The 22,454-nt window shown below is 40.2% G+C and overlaps 1 protein-coding gene across 7 annotated transcripts in view; it reads right to left on the bottom strand.

The window, feature by feature from the left end:
• Positions 1–20,453, bottom strand: part of LOC135512231 (zinc finger MIZ domain-containing protein 1-like) — a 213,158-nt gene extending 192,705 nt beyond the window's left edge. For 6 of the 7 annotated variants that reach the window (XM_064934030.1, XM_064934026.1, XM_064934029.1 and 3 more), the window contains exon 1: positions 20,224–20,451. The gene's annotated coding sequence lies outside the window, so the exon portion shown is untranslated. Of the gene's footprint in view, positions 1–20,223 lie in introns of all 7 variants that reach the window. The other variant, XM_064934032.1, reaches the window with a different exon arrangement.
• Positions 20,454–22,454: the final 2,001 nt, after the last annotated feature.

Raw genomic sequence — 22,454 nt, 5'->3', positions numbered from 1 at the left:
CAGGAAAGTGCTGTTTGAATGAATACTTACAAGCCTGCTGTTGCCTACCACCACTCAGTCAAACTGCCCTATCAAATATGAAATCATAGACTTAATTATAATATAATAAACACACAGAAATACAAGCCTTTGGTCATTAATATGGTCAAATCCAGAAACTATCATTTTGAAAAACAAAACATTTATTCTTTCAGTGAACTACGGAACCGTTCCGTATTTAATCAAATGGGTGGCAACCCTAAGTCTAAATATTGCTGTTACATTGCACAACCTTCAATGTTATGTCATAATTATGTAAAATTCTGGCAAATGAATTACGGTCTTTGTTAGGAAGAAATGGTCCTCACACAGTTCGCAACGAGCCAGGCGGCCCAAACTGCTGCATATACCCTGACTCTGCTTGCACTGAACGCAAGAGAAGTGACACAATTGCCCTAGTTAATATTGTCTGCTAACATGAATTTCTTTTAACTAAATATGCAGGTTTAAAAATATATACTTCTGTGCATTGATTTTAAGAAAGGTATTGATGTTTATGGTCCGGTACATTTTTGCAACGATTGTGCTTTTTTCACGAATGCGCTTTTGTTAAATCATCACCTGTTTGGCGAAGTTGAAGTAGACTGTGATTCGATGATAAATGAACAGGCACCGCATTGATTATATGCAACGCAGGACAAGCTAGTTAAAACCTCTCTGGGATATGTGGGACGCTAGTGTCCCACCTGGTCAAAGCCAGTGAAAATGCAGAGAGCCAAATTCAAATAAATTACTATAAAAATCTAACTTTCATGAAATCACACATGCAAGATAGCAAAAAAAGCTACACTTGTTGTGAATATAGCCAACATGTCAGATTTCAAAAAGGGTTTTCGGCGAAAGCAAACAATGCTTTTATCTGAGGCTAGCACCATGGTAGTGATAGATGGAAAAAACACTAGTAGGAAGCACAGGGAAAAAATGGCAACTGTACACATACAGTGCCTTGCGAAAGTATTCGGCCCCCTTGAACTTTGCGACCTTTTGCCACATTTCAGGCTTCAAACATAAAGATATAAAACTGTATTTTTTTGTGAAGAATCAACAACAAGTGGGACACAATCATGAAGTGGAACGACATTTATTGGATATTTCAAACTTTTTTAACAAATCAAAAACTGAAAAATTGCTCCAATTGATTGGCTGTTTGGAACAATGTAAACAACACTAAATACATTATAAGCTTACCAGAGAGTATGTTGTAACGGGTTATTTTGTAAAGCCTTTATTACAGCAAAGACTAAAAACAGTTGCATTCATTTGTGAATGAGACAGGATTATGTCGAGGTGCAGATCTGGGGAAGGGCACTAAAAATGTCTGCAGCATTGAAGGTCCCCAAGAACACAGTGGCCTCCATCCCTCTTAAATTGAAGAAGTTTAGAACCGCCAGGACTCAAGCTAGAGCTGGCCGCCAAGCCAAACTGAGCAATCGGGGGAGAAGGGCCTTGGTCAGGGAGGTGAACAAGAACCTGACGGTCAGTCTGATAGAGGTCTAACGTTCCTCTGTGGAGATGGGAGAATCTTTCAGAAGGACAACCATCTCTGCAGCACTCCAACAATCAGGCCTTTATGGTAGAGTGGCCAGACAGAAGCCCCCCCTCAGTAAAAGGCACATGACAGCCCGCAAGATTGCACTCTTTGGCCTGAATGCCAAGGGTCACGTCTGGAGGAAACCTGGCACCAACCCTATGGTGAAGCATAGTGGTGGCAGCATCACGCTGTGGGGATGTTTTTCAGCGGCAGAGACTGGGAGACTAATCAGGAGGCAATGATGAACAGAGCAAAGTACAGAGAGATCCTTGATGAAAACCTGCTCCAGAGCCCTCGGGATCTCAGACTGGGGAAAAGGTTCACCTTCCAACAGGACATCAACCCTAAGCACACAGCCAAGACAACACAGGAGTGGCTTCGGGAAAAGACTCTGAATGTCCTTGAGTGGCTCAGCCAGAGCCCAGACTTGAATCCGATCGAACATCGCTGGAGAGACCTGAAAATAGCTGTGCAGCCACGCTCCCCATCCAATCTGACAGAGGTTGAGAGGATATGCAGAGAAGAATGGGAGAAACTCCCCAAATACAGATGTGCCAAGCTTTGAGCATCATACCCAAGAGTTGATGCTGTAATCACTGCCAAAGGTGCTTCAACAAAGTACTTAGTAAAGGCTCTGAATACTTATGTAAATGTGATATTTCAGCTTTTTTATGTTTAATGAATTTAATGAATTAACGTAACAACATTTTCAAAAAGTCAAGGCGTCTGAATACTTTCCGAAGGCACTGTATATAATGAACAAAAATATAAACGCAACAAAAAGTGTATTTTCTCAAATTTTGTGCACAAATTTATTTAACTTCCTATTAGTGAGCATTTCTCTATTGACACAATAATCCATCCATCTGACAGGTGTGGCATATCAAAAAGCTGACTAAACAACGTGATCATTACACATGTGTACATTGTGCTGGGGACAATAAAAGGCCACTCTAAAATTTGGTCACACAACACAATGCCCCAGATGTCTCAATTGTTGAGGGAGTGTGCAATTGGAATGCTGACTGCAGCAATGTCCAACAAAGCTGTTGCCAGGTAATTAAATGTTAATTTCTCTACCATAAACCGCCTCCAACGTCACTTCAGAGAATTTGGCATTACATCCAACCGGCCTCACAAATACAGGCCACGTGTAACCACGCCAGCCCAGGACCTCCATATCTGCGCACTGATGTGTTTGAGTGCACATTAGTGCACTGGAACACATCCTCTGTCCAGTGTCTGTTCTTTTGCACATCTTAATCTTTTATTGGCCAGTCTGTGATATGGCTTTTTCTTTGCAACTCTGCCTAGAAGGTCAGCATCCCGGAGTCGCCTCTTCACTGTTGACGTTAAGACTGGTGGTTTGCAGGTACTATTTAATGAAGCTGCTAGTTGAGGACCTGTGAGGCGTCTGTTTCTCAAACCAGACATTCGAATGTACTTGTCCTCTTGCTCAGTTGTGCACCGGGGCCTCCCACTCCTCATTTTATTCTGGTTGGAGCCAGTTTGCTCTGTTCTGTGAAGGGAGTAGTACACAGTGTTGTACGAGATCTTCAGTTTCTTGGCAATTTCTCACATAATTTCTCAGAACAAGAACAGACTGATGAGTTTCAGAAGAAAGTTATTTTTTTCTGGACATTTTGAGGCTGTAATCAAACCCACAAATGCTGATGCTCCAGGTACTCAACAAGTCTAAAGAAGGCATGTTTTATTGCTTCTTTAATCAGGACAACAGTTTTCAGCTGCTCTAACATACTTGCAAAATGGTTTTCTAATGATAAATTAACCTTTTAAAATGATCAACTTAGATGAGCTAAAACAACATGCCATTGGAACACAGGAGTGTGGTTGCTGATAATGGGCCTCTGTACGCCTTTGTAGATATTCCATAAAAAAATCTGTAGTTTCCAACTACAATAGTAATTTACAAAATTAACAATATCTACACTGTATTTCTGATCAATTTGATGTTATTTTAAATGGACAAAAAATTAGATTTTCTTTCAAAAACAAGTGATCTTTTGAACGGTAGTGTATATACAGTATATACATACATATGTTATTTATGTTAGACCAGAATGATTTTAGTAGATGTCCATTTACTCATCTCTTAAAACGTGTTGGCTTGCCTCTCACCTTAGCCAGCTAGCTAGCTAGCTAACGTATCTAACCTAGCTAGCTACATATACTACCCATTATTGCTAGTAGCTTGTAGAAAGCACCATGCCCGACCTGTCTCTCTGTGTGTCCTCCGCGAACGTCTTGCTCACCGGTTGTCCTAGCAAGCATAGAAAATATTATCTAAGTTATTCAGTGTATAGTAGAGATCAACCGATTAATCGGAATGGGCGATTAAAGAGGGCCGATTTCAAGTTTTCCTAACAATCTGTAATCTTTTTGGACACCTTTTACACCTTCATTTAACTAGGCAAGTCAGTTAACCTGTTGAGTGTAGGGGGCAGTATTTTGATGTTTGGATGAAAAACGTACCCAAATGAAACTGCCTATTTCTCAGGCCTAGAATCTAGAATATGCATATAATTGTCAGATTAGGATAGAACACACTCTAAAGTGTCCAAAACTGTCAAAATATTGTCTGTGAGTATAACAGAACTGATATTGCACGGGAAAACCTGAGGAAAATTCGACCCGGAAGTGCTGTTTTTCCTGAAAGCTCTCTGTTCCATAGCCGGCCGACGCTCCATTTAAGAACACATTCTTATTTTCAATGACGGCCTAGGAACGGTGGGTTAACCTCTCTGGGGTAATAGCCAGTGAAAATGCAGAGCGCCAAATTCAAATACATTTCTATAAAAATCTAACTTTCATTAAATTACACATGCAAAATAGCAAATCAAAGCTACACTCGTTGTGAATCCAGCCAACATGTCAGATTTCAAAAAGGCTTTTCGGCGAAAGCATAAGATGCTATTAACTGAAGATAGCACAACAGTAAACAATGAGAGTAGCATATTTCAACTCTGCAGGCGCGACACAAAACACAGAAATAAAATATAAATCATGCCTTATCTTTGATGAGCCTCTTTTGTTGGCACTCCAATATGTCCCATAAACATCACAAATGGTCCTTTTGTTCGATTAATTCCGTCAATATATTTCAAAAATGTCCATTTATTTGGCACATTGATCCAGAAAACCACCGCTTCCAACTTACGCAACGTCGCTACAAAATATCTCAAAAGTACCTGTAAACTTTGCCAAAACATTTCAAACTACTTTTGTAATACAACGGTAGGTATTTCTAAACGTATATAATCAATCAAATTGAAGATGGGATGATCTGTGTTCAATACAGAAGCAAAATAAACTGACGCTACTTTTCTGGTTACGGGCCTCTATCAAAAGGTACACATGAAGTGATGTTCGTTCTGAGCTATGGTACTTCTTCATTACACAAAGGAAAAACCTCAACCAATTTCTACAAACTGGTGACATCCAGTGGAAGCGGTAGGAACTGCAGGAAAGTCGATTAGAATTCTGGATTCCCCATGAAAACATATTGAAAAGACAGTGACTTGCATTGTGCTGTTTATGACTTCAAGCCTATCAACTCCCGAGATTAGGCTGGTGTAACTGATGTGAAATGGCTAGCTAGTTAGCAGGGTGCGCGCTAATAGCGTTTAAAACCACTCGCTCTGAGACTTGGAGTGGTTGTTCCCTTTGCTCTGCATGGGTAACGCTGCTTCGAGGGTGGCTGGTTCGCGCCCAGGTAGGAGCGAGGAGAGGGACAGAAGCTATACTGTTACACTGGCAATACTAAAGTGCCTATAAGAACATCCAATAGTCAAAGGTATATGACATACAAATCGTATAGAGAGAAATAGTCCTATAATTCCTATAATAACTACAACCTAAAACTTCTTACCTGGGAATATTGAAGACACATGTTGAAAGGAACCACCAGATTTCATATGTTCTCATGTTCTGAGCAAGGAACTTAAACGTTAGCTTTCTTACATGGCACATATTGCACTTTTACTTTCTTCTCCAACACTTTGTTTTTGCATTATTTAAACCAAATGTAACATGTTTCATTATTTATTTGAGGCTAAATTGATTTTATTTATGTATTATATTAAGTTACAATAAGTGTTAATTCAGTATTGTTGTAATTGTCATTATTACAAATAAAATAAAATAAATAAAATAAAAATCAGCCAATTAATCGGTAACGGCTTTTTTTGGTCCTCAAGTAAATCGGTATCAGTATCGGCGTTGAAAAATCATAATCGGTCGACCTCTAGTGTATAGTACATCTTTGCCTCGTCTTCTCTGATCAAGGCAACCTCTTCCGCCTCACATTACCAAAACCCCGCCCACCGTGTTTGATTCATAGGTCTAACACACATCGAAAATGAAAACACAAAAGGAGAAATCTGGAAACGATATAGCAAAATGAAGCATTGCGATTGATTTATCAAATTTGATTAATCATTTGAATTTTGTCTTAAACCACATGGAAGAGTAGAAATATTTTTTATTTTTGTCACAATTCATGCTGTTGCAACAAGGAAAGAAAATGGCAAACATGAGAAATTATTTTTCATTTAACCATGTACATGTTTTTACGAATCAGTGTTGTACTGGATAGTACCATGGAAATGAGTGCTGAGCGATTAGTGCTTTTTGAGGTCGGTTTGGATTCGATTCGATTATTAAAAAATAATCAAAACATTTCGGTTTTGATAATTGTTTTAGATATTAAATGTGTTATGCATTATGTGGGTTGAATGCTGTAACAACACAGAATAAAACAATTAATACAAGTCCCATGATGGTACTGCTTATCACTTATTAACCATAATTTATTATTACTTTACTTTACTAAAATATTTGTTTTACTTGAAGACATTATTATTTCATCCCAAGTCATCGTCTCATATAGAGCTGCTGCCTATACTGTCTGACAAAAATCACTATTTTAGTAGTTCTTCAAAGTAAACAAGGAAAACTTTTCTGACTGCTAAATACCAACTGTCACTTAGATCATGTATTTTCAGGCTCGTAAAGCAACTGCTTTCTATCTCTCTGTATCGCACACTCTCTTTTTTCAATCTTTCTGTCTTTCACCACACAACGGCCAGTTTAAGAAGCCACTCAATGGATTATGGTTATTGTAGTAAAAACTTAACATGTTCTCTGAGATAAACGATGCAGAATATTGGGCTGTTGGAAACTACAACTCCCTACTACATCGCACAGTTCAGACTTGATCTGATTTATCTCTACAGAAACAGCACATTGAGCTCACAGATAAAAACAAACAAAAAGGAATTCAAATAATTGAACCAACCTCTGTCAATTAGTTGTTTAAAAAACGAAAAATAACCGAAATGTCGGTTAATCGCTCAGCACTACTGGAAATTAAATATTAAACACCGTTTTTATTTTTATTTTTCAAATTATGCATCCTCATGAACATTATAATTGAATATATTACTTCGAATTTGAATTTTGTCACAAAAAATGCATACCCATTTAGGAAAGGGAAACATGTTATTGATTTATCTTTTGCCCATTACAATTTAAGATTTAATTAAATCACTCGTAGACTTCCATAGACTTCTGGTAAGTATGCAAGAAAAGTAGTAAGAAAGTGTTGGGATCAGGTACAACTATGCTTACCCTCCCACAAAATGAATATTTATGAGAAAATGCCCCACCTACAACTTCTCACCTGAATGCATTTTTTATTTTATTTGAAGGGTTTGGGCAAAAGTTGAAATTGGGGTTGAGAGTTAACCTTTTAATTGACAAAGTCTAACTCTGAGGTATTGAGGACAGCTTCAACATAAGTGTGCGAGGGTTAAACCTTTAGTAAACTAGCGGCCTAAAGGCAGCATAGCTAGTGCTAATAGGATCCTTTGAAAATATTTCTGCAGAAGTAGCAGTATCTGTTTTGTTGCCTGCTGAACTGTTATATGCTGAGAGGAGAAAAGCACCTTGGCTGTTCCTGGCTTTGAAAACAGCAGCCACACAAACCTATTTGCAGCAGTGTGTGTCTTTTCAAGGAGAACATGCCCCGAGGCAACACGCAGATTCAGTTTCTCCTGTTCCGTTCCGGACTTCCAAAAACAAAGGAATTCCAGAGAAAATAAAGACAGGAAGGAACCCCCCACCCCCCACCCCCACCCCCACCCCCACCACACTCTGACGCTTTGTCGCATACACACACACACAGACACACTCCTCTCATGATATACAATTATATTGATAAGATATATCAGGAAGACATGTACTTCCAACATGACATCCAGAAAGGTGTCTGCGTACAGTACACAGACAGGCAAGCCCTAATTCTTAGGCCTAATCCCTGTCCGTGTCTGCTCCTCACAATCCCACCCAGCACACTATACACAGATCTGGGATCAGCTTTTCCTTTCCTCATCTATTAGGAAGCAGAAAGGTGAAACTCCTAACAGTTGTTAGGGAAATAACATTACATTTTATGTGCACTTTAAGGCACTATATAGGATGTTATGAAGTATTATATGCAGGGGTGCCACTTTGGTTTTAGATTTTTTTATTTTTTTTATTTAATCCAGTCGGATAAACACTCCAAACAGCCTACCCGGCATTCGGAGGCATCCACATGGTCCTAAAGCACACCGTTGCCTCGTTTTATAATCACATTCCAATGATAAAACTGGGGGGGGACAAAAATGCAATTTCAGAATGTGGGAGGGACATGTCCGCTCCATCCCCAGTAAAAGTTGCGCCCCTGATTATACATTGTTCCCAAACCAACTGACTCTAGAGTTCGCTGCCCTGACAATTCCAAATTCTGCTAATTCTGCTAAGCCTTGCTTCCTATAGCCTTTTGTTGTTCTTGGTTAATACACATATGTTCCTAAGAAACCGGGATTTGAGCATCTTTATAGCATTTTGAGAGAGTGCCGTTATTTTTCAACAGATGGCATGGGAAGACAATGACAAACATTGTTTTGGAGGCTGGGCCCTGGCAAGCACCACGCAGTGGATCCTTGCTAGTCTCCAGAATACACACGCACACACACACATGATTAGTCTGCTCCCATTACTGAAATGATAAACGATCAGTTCAACAATGGCTTCTGTCTTCTAGGAACAACAGCCATTCTCCTACTGCATGGGAGAGAGGAACATAATACTGTATCTGGTGAAACACATCGATTTGCTGATAAACCGGGGAGATTGATTGCAGATATGGTAACTGGTAATTGATTAAAGACTAAGTATTAAAAACCTCTTAGAACTACCCATCCTGGATACAGTATATTTGCATTCAGCAACCGCTGATTAGCATAGCGCAACAATCAAAAAATATTACATGAAAATATTCAAATTCATGAAATCACAAGTGAAATATAGCGAAACACAGCTTAGCCTTTTGTTAATCACGCTGTCATCTCAGATTTTTAAATGATGCTTTACAGCGAAAGCAATACAAGCGTTTGTGTAAGTTTATCAACAGCCTAGCATATCATTATGTACACTTAGCATCAGGAAGCTTGGTCACGAAAATCAGAAAAACAATCAAATTAACCGTTTACCTTTGATGATCTTCGGATGTTTTCACTCACGAGACTCCCAGTTAGACAGCAAATGTTCCTTTTGTTCCATAAAGATATTTTGTATATCCAAATACCTCCGTTAGTTTGGTGCGTTATGCCCAGGAATCCACCGGAAAAAGCGGTCACGACAACGCAGACAAAAATTCCAAATAATATCAATAATGTCAACAGAAACATGGCAAACGTTTTTTTATAATCAATCCTCAAGGTGTTTTTCAAATATCTATTTGATAATATATCAACCGGGACAGTTGGCTTTTCACTAGGACTGGGAGAAACAATGGCCGCCTCTCTCTTTTACGCAGAAATCACTCAGAGCCCCCACCACTTACGTAATGTGGTCGTTCACGCTCATTCTTCAAAATAAAGGCCTGAAACTATGTCTAAAGACTGTAGACACCTTAGGGAAGCCATAGAAAGCGGAATCTGGTTGATATCCCTTTCAATGGTCAATAGGGACGCATAGGAACACATAGGTTTCAAAATAAGAGTCACTTCCTGATTGGATATTTCTCAGGCTTGCGCCTGCAATATCCGTTCTGTTATACTCACAGACAATATTTTTACAGTTTTGGAAACTTTAGAGTGTTTTCTATCCTAAGCTGTCAATTATATGCATATTCTTGCATCTGGTCCTGAGAAATAGGCCGTTTACTTTGGGAACGTTATTTTTCCAAACATAAAAATAGTGCCCCCTCGCTTCAAGTTAACAATACATTTTCAATATAGTTTTATTTCTGTAGTTTAGATTAGAAGTCGACCGATTAATCGGAATGGCCGATTAATTAGGGCCGATTTCAAGTTTTCATAACATGTATTTTGGGGTGCCGATTTGCCGATTTTTATTTTTTTTATATACCTTTATTTAACTAGGCAAGTTAGTTAATAACACATTCTTATTATCAACGACGGCCTAGGAACGGTGGGTTAACTGCCTTGTTCAGGGGCAGAACGACAGATTTTCACCTTGTCAGCTCGGGGGATCCAATCTTGCAGCGTTACAGTTAACTAGTCCAATGCAATAACGACCAGCCTCTCTCTCGTTGCACTCCACAAGGAGACTGCCTGTTAAGCGAATGCAGTAAGCCAAGGTAAGTTGCTAGCTAGCATTAAACGTATCTTATACAGTGGGGCAAAAAAGTATTTAATCAGCCACCAATTGTGCAAGTTCTCCCACTTAAAAAGATGAGAGAGGTCAGTAACTTTCATCATAGGTACACTTCAACTACGACAGACAAAATGAGAAAAAAAATCCAGAAAATCACATTGTAGGATTTTTTATGAATTTATTTGCAAATTATGGTGGAAAATAAGTATTTGGTGAATAACAAAAGTTTATCTCAATACTTTGTTATATAACCTTTGTTGGTAATGACAGAGGTCAAACATTTTCTGTAAGTCTTCACAAGGTTTTCACACACTGTTACTGGTATTTTGGCCCATTCCTCCATGCAGATCTTCTCAGATCTCCTCTGTTTTGGGGCTGTTGCTGGGCAACACGGACTTTCAACTCCCTCCAAAGATTTTCTATGGGGTTGAGATCTGGAGACTGGCTAGGCCACTCTAGGACCTTGTAATGCTTCTTACGAAGCCACTCCTTCGTTGCCTGGGCGGTGTGTTTGGGATCATTGTCATGCTGAAAGACCCAGCCACGTTTCATCTTCAAAGCCCTTGCTGATGGAAGGAGGTTTTCACTCAAAATCTCACGATACATGGCCCCATTCATTCTTTCCTTTACACGGATCAGTCGTCCTGGTCCCTTTGCAGAAAAACAGCCCCAAAGCATGATGTTTCCACCCCCATGCATCACAGTAGGTATGGTGTTCTTTGGATGCAAGTCAGCATTCTTTGTCCTCCAAACACGACGAGTTGAGTTTTTACCAAAAAGTTATATTTTGTTTTTATCTGACCATATGACATTCTCCCAATCTTCTTCTGGATCATCCAAATGCTCTCTAGCAAACTTCAGACAGGCCTGGACATGTACTGGCTTAAGCAAGGGGACACGTCTGGCACTGCAGGATTTGAGTCCCTGGCGGCGTAGTGTGTTACTGATGGTAGGCTTTGTTACTTTGGTCCCAGCTCTCTGCAGGTCATTCACTAGGTTCCCCCGTGTGGTTCTGGGAATTTTGCTCACCGTTCTTGTGATCATTTTGACCACACGGGGTGAGATCTTGCGTGGAGCCCCAGATTGAGGGAGATTATCAGTGGTCTTGTATGTCTTCCATTTCCTAATAATTGCTCCCACAGTTGATTTCTTCAAACCAAGCTGCTTACCTATTGCAGATTCAGTCTTCCCAGCCTGGTGCAGGTCTACAATTTTGTTTCTGGTGTCCTTTGACGTCTCTTTGGTCTTGGCCATAGTGGAGTTTGGAGTGTGACTGTTTGAGGTTGTGGACAGGTGTCTTTTATACTGATAACAAGTTCAAACAGGTGCCATTAATACAGGTAACCAGTGGAGGACAGAGGAGCCTCTTAAAGAAGAAGTTACAGGTCTGTGAGAGCCAGAAATCTTGCTTGCTTGTCGGTGACCAAATACTTATTTTCCACCATAATTTGCAAATAAATTCATTAAAAATCCTACAATGTGATTTTCTGGATTTTTTTTCTCATTTTGTCTGTCATAGTTTAAGTGTACCTATGATGAAAATTGCAGGCCTCTCTCATCTTTTTAAGTGGGAGAACTTGCACAATTGATGGCTGACTAAATACTTTTTTGCCCCACTGTAAAAAACAATCAATCATAATCACTAGTTAACTACACATGGTTGATGATATTACTAGATGTTATCTAGCGTGTCCTGCGTTGCATATAATCTGACTGAGCATACAAGCATACAAGTATCTAAGTATCTGGCTGAGCGGTGGTAGGCACCAGCAGGCGCGTAAACATTCATTCAAACAGCACTTTCGTGCATTTTGCCAGCAGCTCTTCGTTGTGCGTCAAGCATTGCGCTGTTTATGACTTCAAGCCTATCAACTCCAGAGATGAGGCTGGTGTAACCGAAGTGAAATGGCTAGCTAGTTAGCGCGCGCTAATAGCATTTCAAACGTCACTCGCTCTGAGCCTTCTCGTAGTTGTTCCCCTTGCTCTGCATGGGTAACGCTGCTTCGAGGGTAGCTGTTGTCGTTGTGTTGCTGGTTCGAGCCCAGGTAGGAGCGAGGAGAGGGACGGAAGCTATACTGTTACACTGGCAATACTAAAGTACCTATAAGAACATCCAATAGTCAAAGGTTAATGAAATACAAATGGTATAGAGGGAAATAGTCCTATAATTCCTATAATAACTATAACCTAAAACTTCTTACCTGGGAATATTGAAGACTCATGTTAAAAGGAACCACCAGCTTTCATATGTTTTCATGTTCTGAGCAAGGAACTGAAACGTTAGCTTTCTTACATGGCACATATTGCACTTTTACTTTCTTCTCCAACACTTTATTTTTGCATTATTTAAACCAAATATAACATGTTTCATTATTTACTTGAGGCTAAATTGAATTTATTGATGTATTATATTAAGTTAAAATAAGTGTTAATTCAGTATTGTTGTAATTATCATTATTACGAATAAATTAAAAAATTAAAAATTGGCCAATTAATCGATATCGTCTTTTTTGGTTGTCAAATAATCGGTGTCGGTGTTGAAAAATCATAATCGGTCGACCTCTAGATATACAGTATTTTTGAGTGATATGATTTCACTGAATCACTGAAGTGATTCAACTATTTTAATTAGACATGTACACAACAGCTGTCATGGGATGAGACAAATACGCTTTTCCTCCTGCCCTCTTTGCTCTCTCTTTTGCTCTCATCTCCCACTCTCTCTCTTTCTCCCTCTGTCTCTTTCTCTCGCTCCCTCTCTCCACAGCGAGGGAGGAGGTTTTAAATATGTCTCTTTATCTGAGCCGCCCAGGCAGCAGGAGTATGAAAGGACCGGCAGGGCTTAGAACCCTGGGAAACAGCCACACACACACACACACACACACACACACACACACACACACACACAGGGAAACAGCCTGCCTCACACTGCCAGAGTCACAATGAGGGGAGGGTGTCACACACACACACTAATGCACACAGAGAGCACAAACACGTCACAGTCACACACTCTCTCTCACAGACTCTCTCTCTCTCTCCAAAGGACACATTCTCGAAGGCAGGCAGGGAGAGACAGAGCTGTCCAGGGAAGTGGGTTTTGCAGTGGCATGCCAATTTGATCTTGGGACATGTGGGCAAACAACTAAACAATGTTTACAGTGTGCAACAAAAACAGAAACTCATCTGTATATTAGTGTAACGAACTCGCCTCGCCTATTACTGCCTGAATATTCCTTACTCCGGAAATGTGGATACTGCATGCATAGCAGTTTTGATTGAATAGGGCCCGTCATTCACAAATGCTAGTATGACATGTTTTGTAATTGATGATTTCCTGTGACATTCATTTAGAATAATGTGAATGTAATTCAGGAAGTCTTCTTCTCTCTGTTACACAACACCCAAATATCTTCTAACATTTGACATTCGCTCTGTGTACAAATGTCTATGCAAATGTCTATGTCAGAGAACAAGTACAGTATGTATCCCTAGAGGGCATGTTGGATGTGATTCTACCTCCTTCATACAGTCTATAAACCATAACTCTCCATCTCACTCACACACACACACACACACACACACACACACACACACACACACACACACACACACACACACACACACACACACACACACACTTATACTAATACATTTGAGTCCAGAGGCTTGGCAGAGGCTGTAGTACACTTGCATACAGTCAGGGAGGCTATATTTAACTTCTCTAGGATAGGGGGCAGCATTCCCGAATTTTGGATGAAAAGCATGTCCAAATTAAACTGCCTGCTACTCATCCCCAGAAGATAAGATATGCATATTATTAGTAGATTTGTATAGAAAACACTCTGAAGTTTCTAAAACTGTTTTAATCATGTCTGTGAGTATAACATAACTTATTTAGCAGGCGAAACCCAGAGGACAAACCATTCAGATTTGTTTTTTTAGGTTACTCTCTTTTCAATGGGTTTTCATTGGGAATCCAGATTTCTAAGGGACCTTCTTGCAGTTCCCACCTCTTCCACTGGATGTCAACAGTCTTCAGAAATTGATTGAGGTTTTTCCATTGTGTAATGAAGAAATACGGCCACCTTGAACGAGGGTAACTTGAAGTGTAATGCTAGACAGAGGCGCGTGACCAGAAAGCTAGCTACAGTTTGTTTTCCTCCTGTATTGAACACAGATCATCCCGTCTTCAATTTTATAGATTATTTACGTTAAAAAATACCTAAAGTTGTATTACAAAAGTAGTTTGAAATGTTTTGGCAAAGTTTACAGGTAACTTTTGAGATATTTTGTAGTCACGTTGCGCAAGTTGGAACCTGTGTTTTTCTGGATCAAACGCGCCAAATAAATTGACATTTTGGATATATATTGACGGAATTAATCGGACAAAGGACCATTTGTGATGTTTATGGGACATATTGGAGTGCCAACAAAATAAGCTCGTCAAAGGTAAGGCATGAATTATATTTTTATTTCTGTGTTTTGTGTCACGTCTGCAGGGTTGAAATATGCTTTTCTCTCTTTGTTTACTGGGGTGATATCCTTAGATAATAGCATCGTTTGCTTTCGCCGAAAAGCCTTTTTGAAATCTGACATGTTGGCTGGATTCACAACAAGTGTAGCTTTAACTTGCATGTGTGATTTCACGAAAGTTTGATTTTTATAGCAATTTATTTAATTTTGGCGCTCTGCATTTTCACTGGCTTTTGGCATATCCCAGAGAGGTTAGGCAATAAAGCTCGAGGATGTGTGGTATATAGCCAATTTACCACGGCTAAGGGCTGTTCTTATGCACAATGCAACATGGAGTGCCTGGTTACAGCCCTTAGCCGTGGTATATTGGCCATAGTGGTTAGAGCGTTGGACTAGTAACCGGAAAGTTGCAAGTTCAAACCCCCGAGCTGACAAGGTACAAATCTGTCATTCTGCCCCTGAACAGGCAGTTAACCCACTGTTCCTAGGTTGTCATTGAAAATAAGAATTTGTTCTTAACTGACTTTCCTAGTTAAATAAAGGTTAAAAAAAATACAAATCAAAAAATATCACAAAACCTGAGGTGACTTATTGCTATTATAAACTAGTTACCAATGTAATTAGAGCAGAAAAATAAATATTTTGTCATACCCGTGGTATACGGTCTGTCAGCCAATCAGCATTCAGGGATCAAACCACCCAGTTTATATTATCAAATGAGAGCCACATGACCCTGACAGCTCACAGAAAGGAAAGCTGACACACTGAACTCATCAACCCAGCATGGAGACAGAGAAGAGACTAATGAGCTAGGATGCGTCCCAAATGGCACCTTATTCTCTTTTGACCAAAGCCGTGGACAAAAGTAGTGCATTATATGGGGAAAGGGTGCATGTGGGACACAGCCCTACTGTACTGTACTCACAAGAAAACAACGCATTCTGAAGATGAGGACAATGCATTTGTCTGGTTTGAACAGGATTTACAAGACAAACATACACACGCACATTGCTCAGACTAACAAGACACACACAATCCCTCTGTCCCTCTCTCTGATCACACACACTTCACTGCCAGTGAGTAAAGATTTCATCAGCAGTAAAAATGTGAAGGGAATTGCCTCCGATGGTGAGAAATCTTGAGTGCAGGCAGCCAGCCAGCCAGTCAACCAGTCAGTCAAGCAGGTAGTCATGGTGGATGGACAAACAGACGGATGGTCGTAGGGAACATTTTGTTCTCCTCGTCCTTGTTCTCCTTGAACTCTCCTATTGTTTCTGTATAGCCTCCTAGCCAGGTGTCATTTCTGATTCAAGGACCCCTGCTCCAGCACTGTTCAGACACAGTCACTACAGAAGGGAACTGAACAGGACGTGGCCATTGTGACATTCCCTTCCCTGCACTCGTTACTCAAAGAACCAACGAACGTCAAATCAAACATGCATAAGCCAGTGACAGGGTAAGGCCAGTGAGTTCTCTATTTCCCATCTCTCTCTCTCTGCTCACTCACATCCACTTTCTCTGTTTCTGCTTCTCTCTTCACTCACTCACACATACAGTTTCTCTACCTCTCTGTATCTACCACTCTCTCTCTCACTCATTCTGCCTCTCTCACGGTAAGGCACTTTTAGAGACTGAAGTTATTAGCTGTTCTAATAACTTACTGAAGAAAAGGCTCTTATTAAACGAGTGCGTGGTACCGGTTGACCTTCCCCCTAGAAGACTGGTCTGAGGCTGATTGGCAGAGGTAAATGGATAGATAGGCCTCACAGGGCAGCAGGCAGGCAACACTCACAGGTGTGTGAATCGTCTGAACCCTCTGGACCCCAGGATGAGTAGCTGCTGCTTTTGCAACAGCCAATGGGGATCCTAAAAAAATACCATGTACCAAACCAATTTGATCGATATGATGATGTAGCCTCTCTCTCTACCTCATATTACTGGACAGCTGCAATTTGAAAGAACGTTCCGAAAATATATATGAAGGCTTCTGTAATCTTTATAGTTATGCTCCCATTTAGCCAGCAGTCTGCCTCCTGTTTAGACAATGTTGCAATGATGATGAAAAAATTACATTAAAAAAACGCTATTGACTGCCTGTCTGTGTCTTGCTTGTTTGATATGCTGTGTAGGCTATTAGTTTGCCTAAATAGCTTCATGTAACACCCTTCCAGAAAAAAATAACATGAAATTGCTAGACAACCTGTTTGTGTCGTTCTTATGTTTGCAATAGCCTAACGTTACTGTTACAACAGAAAAAAAACTATGTTTATTCTAACTCTTTTGTGTACAACCGGCAGCAGAGCCATGAAGTGACTGAGCAGCAGCTGATATTTTTGCAACAGCAAGTCGAGTTCCAGAAGATACGGAACTGCAGCTAGTGCTGCACAAACAATTCAAATCAAATGGAATTACGACCAGGAGACTATTACGCAGTCAAATGAATCAATAACCTTTTGGAGAGAGATAATACATTAAATGGAGTGAACACTGAGTGAGTCTGATGCAGTCAAATTATAATGGAACACTTGAGATATGAAGTAATATGTCCAAAGGATGTAAACCTCTATGCAGTTTAGATTTCTCTAATATGAAGCACTGACAATGTGGTCTGTGGGGGAAGCATTTTCTTTGACATATTTCTCTACTTGGAGATATTTTCCCGGTTGTACATTTCTAGAATATACAAAAGGCAAATTGAAGCATTTTAAAAACAACTATGATATGTTCAACAACACAGAGAACAACAGAGAGAATCTGACAGACAGAAACAAAGGTTGTCTTCTGCTATGGGACAGACAGAGGGATGCGAGGGGAGTGGGCGGTATATGGGCCGACGGCAAGACACAAGCAGACAGAGAATCCATGTCTAGTGAGTCTGATTGAACGCCAGCCAACAATTTCATAATACTCCACAATAGAATACTAACAGTGAGGTGAAAAGTCAAGCTGGTCATAGCAGTGAATAGTGTAGTGCAGGTTCTAAATTCTCAGCTCAGCTCAGCTCTAGGCTCTGAGGCTGTGGGAGGGGAATTTGAATAGATAGAAGAGGAAGAAGCATGGAACTACTACGGATTTATGATTGAGTGAGGAGCAACAGCAGTATATACATTAGAGCTGGGGGATATTGACAAAAATCCATATTGCGATAAATTGCCAGAATTGATGCAATAAAGATAAATAAAGATACGTTTGTAACATTATTGTGCACCTTAAAACTACTACTAGTTTGATGGTTATAGCAATCAATTGTCCCATTAACAATCACCCATATTTGCAAACTTATTTCATTTTAAACTTCACATTTCTCTAGTATAGGCAACTTAAGGAACGGTATCAGTAAAATGCTTGCGATAATTGATTGGTACGGTCAGTGTCGATAATTTGGGGTTTATCGCCCCAGCTCTAGTATACATTTCCTGAGTACTGAGGCAGTGGGTGAGACTACCGATTTCTGAGTGAGGAGCAACAGAATCATAATACACATACATGCCTAGTTCCGATATGCATATATGGTTCATTTCCTTGTTCCCTTTCATTGTCTCATTTTCTCCACTTATCCACTCACCCACACAGACAGCCCATAAACACAGCATTGCATTCCAATTGTATTGATTGGCTTTCATTCCTCGTCTGCTTTCCTTCATGACTGCTGATAGATGAAAAGGTTGGATGGATGAGCTTCTCTCATACAACTTTCACCTGTTAACTCGACTGACCAGTGAGATAGGGTGTGTGTGGTGTGAGGCTTTACCTCCACTTTAAAAGTGTTGTTAACTGTAATCTGTAACTAATGCATGTTATTAACACATTGTTACACGCTGCATCTATTAATCAATTATGAACCTAAAACATTCCAAATTTGTTCAGGACAGTGACAACATGGTACATATTTTCACATTGCAACTGTGATTAGTGTACATTAAATGACCTATATCATAAATGCAAACCATTCATGTACAGTGATTCTATAATAGCCAATAGCCCTGTAGGAGTATGAGTTTCACTGAAGTGGGATCAATCTGATTACTTAACCATGCCCCTTTACATTTTTATAAATTTACTTTAGTTTATTTAGTAAATATTTTCTTAACTATTTATTAAACTGTATTGTTGGTTAGGGGCTTATAAGTACGCATTTCACGGTAAGGTCACCTGTTGTGTAGAGATGTGACAAATACCATTTGACTTGACATCTGAAGTGAAATCACACATCCATACTCTCCCTCTGAACTAACGCAGCCGCTCCAACTAGTGTTTCCTCCAACTCCCCTGCTTCACGAACGAGAGAGGGAAGGGGTATTATCTCCCTCCCTCTCCTCCCGTTCGTTCAGTGCAGTCTACAGGTTTTTTTCCGCTGTGACTTGGCTGCTCTCTCTCTCCCCCCTCATGGTCCGAGCGGAGAGAGTAATGAAAGAGAAGCCAGTGCTGCTCCCTCCTCTTCTCCCTCCCACCCACCGGGAGGCCCGCCCGCCGCTGCCCCGGTTGGCCTCACATCCAGACGGAGGAATTTATCAGGGAGGGCTCGCCAGAGACTCCGCCGCCCGCTGCACACAGCGGCCCAACCATAAGAGCTAACTCTTGTCTCTCAGCTCCACTTTTGGCCGTATAATAGCGCAGTCTGGAAGGTTGTTGTAATGAATCAGCCTTCCACAATAAATGGCACATTTGTGCATGTCGGATAGAACAAATATAATGCAAAATAGAAAGGTTATTTTAACAGTGACATAATAACCTATGCGGGGCACGGATAGGCTACAAAGAATAGTTAGAATACATATTGCGAGCGGGAGATACATAGGCCTTCATTGTAACACTTTAAGAACATGCCAATACAGCTAACGGCAAGTCTTTGTGATATGCTATTATTACAACAGGTAGGCTATTAGAAAGCAGTCAACTCAGTCCAGCCTTGTTTTGCTCACTGAACTATTGACATACCCGTACATTCCAATATTAACATTCCCATTTGCTCAGCTAGCTGATTAACGTAAATTGTTTACCAACAATCAAACAGCCTTCTCGAGCATATTGAGCCTATTTTACAAACTCATAAACATGCACATACACCAATGTGAAATCATGCACCCATCATATCTCTACAGACGAGCATGCACCTCCGTATCTCGTAGCTAGCTAGGCTACCTCGTCTCACACTATGTTAAAGTGACTTGAGGATAAGACATTGCTCAATGTAGGCTAAACGCGTGCATGGATCAGATCTAGCTAGACGGATTTATTCCTAAACAGACTCGGGCACAATAGCCAAATCCGCTATCCAGTTTAGGCTAAATATAACGGCTAGTTCTGTTCTGATTCTCTGGCTTCTAGGAGGTCAGTCTATTGTTAGCGCTGGGGTTGAGTCTGGGCAGCGAGAAGCGAACCCATCCAAGGCAGTAATGACCACACACAAAATCCTGTCTCTCTGTGCAACCAACCCACGGCAAGGTGTGATAGAATAGCCTACGATACGAAAACAACCAAGGAACGGAACTTACTTTTAGCTTGGAACCTCGGCTAGAAGAAGAAATCCACTTTGTTTTCCGGAATCTCGTGTATACTACGTTCCTTTTCACTTTAAAATACAAGAAAATAGCGCCCACTGTACCGTTGGTGTGTGTGAGTGACTGAATCAACTACCGTACAGAGCCACAGCAAGTTGAAGTGTCAAATTACACTGGCTGTTCAGTTACCACAGAGGGAGCCATGCTTCGGGGCTGCTGACAAAATGTGTCCCAGATTCAGGTGGTGGGAGCGATTTAGGAATACTCCAGGAGTGACAGACCGACCATACAGAAGGCTATGAGAGACTGTAAAACCTCTGAACGGACGGGAGTGAAATCATTCGACCACCGACAGCGTTTGAATTTCGATTTTTAGTGGAGGTGATGTGTTTGGTGATGCATGTTAAACCATCTGAATACATTATTTAAATACTTCTAAGCTGTTGAAATCATATCACTAAAAACGTTTTTAAACCATTTTTACAATTTAATAGATGTATATTAGGACTCAAATTAATTATATAAATAATAATAATAACGAATATAAGGCTAATAACGCCGCTAATACACAAATCACTACAAATAGACTATGCCTTTGTAATAATAATAATAATTATAAATCACTATTCACAATATTCATAATAATCATTATAACCATAGCCTAATTGAAATAATATGCTAATATAATAAATTGGGCTAGTGGCATATTAATAAAATAAACAAATGATTGTTGTTATGATTAGGCTATTATTTTCTTACACCTCATCATCATCGTCATCTCTGAATAACAACATGGTTGATAGCCTATCTTTTACATGTCATATGCGCTCTCAGTAGGCTACAGAGAGCCAGAGAAACATGCAGTGCTTCGGGAAGTATCAGGTTCCGTATTTTGCGAGTCTCCGGTCTCCAATGGAAGCTACAGAATAACAAAGACATGTTTGAGAGTCGAGCAGTGAGCAGCAGCGGCTACAGCAGTAGGCTTGGCTGATCGGTGACGTCAAGGAACAATGTGGTTTCCACTAGTTACCACATCCACAAAGTCAAATTAGCTAGGCCGGCCTAGATCGTAAAAAATCATAAAAACTAAAATTATATTTTTGGTCTTCATTTCAGGTTAAGGTTAGCAGCTGGTTAAGGTTATGGTTAGGTTTAAAATCACATTCTAAGCAGATAAAACATAGAAATAGGCGGGGTTTATTACTTTGTGGCTGTGGTAACTGGTGACGACCGAACAACGTCTCCCCCGACACACACACGCGCACACACGAATGAATGCACATATGCGCGCGAACACGCGCACGCGCACACAGAGAGAGAGAGGGAGAGAGAGAGAGAGAGAGAGAGCAGGCAGACTCTTCTCAGCTAGTGAAGCACAGCTGAACTGCCCGGAGGGAGGGCCGAGCAGTGCCGAAGCTGGAACAGTGCATCAGATAGAATCACTCACTTCTCATGCTGTGCTTGTTTCTCTTCCTCCCTCCTTCCCTCCCTCCCTTTCTCCCTGCATGTCTCTGCCCCTCTTTTCTTCTCTCTCTTTCTCTACAAGTCATGCAGTGTTGCAGCATTGGACTTCCAGGTAGTGCTTCATTATTTAAATATTTGTTACACAAGCATTCAGTACATTTTAAGTTAATAGTCATGCAATATTGTATAATGAGTAATGTAATAAGACATTGCAAGTAAAAAAAATAAAGGTTCTTTATTGCCCAATAAAGAACCTTACAGTTAAGTGTAGGGTTCTTGACTTGGCATCTACGGTTCTTCAGAATTCTAAATGGTTCTTGAAATGTATGTGAGCCTTCAGTGTATGAAATGGAAGCCAGTGTTAACTACTGTTTATTTTTCAGTGTAACATTTCTAGTGTTGATTCAAGAGTTAAATTAACACTCTAAAGAGTGGAATTAACACTCGGTGGTGTAAAATAACTATAGTTTCGGTGTTAATAACCAGAGTTGTATCAAAACCATGCCCATCATAGTCATTCCCAGCTTGCTCCTTTGCAGGAAGACTTTTTAAATTGTTTGTTTCAATATCTATGTTTTTGATGAATTAATCCGATGCAACTCAAATATAAGTAACATAAATGTTTCTAAACTATTCCAATATGTTACTTTGACTTATTCACCCATTACTGAAATGGTTGTTCAAGTTCAGATGTTCAAGGTAGTGTCATATCTTATTCTTTTTAAAATGTTGAATATCCCCACTTTGGCTGGACTTCAATA

The sequence above is a fragment of the Oncorhynchus masou genome, chromosome 24 (assembly GCF_036934945.1).
Source record: "Oncorhynchus masou masou isolate Uvic2021 chromosome 24, UVic_Omas_1.1, whole genome shotgun sequence".
NCBI lineage: Eukaryota > Metazoa > Chordata > Actinopteri > Salmoniformes > Salmonidae > Oncorhynchus > Oncorhynchus masou.
The sequence above is the reverse complement of the archived record's forward strand: the minus strand, read 5'-3'. Positions and strand labels throughout refer to the sequence as shown.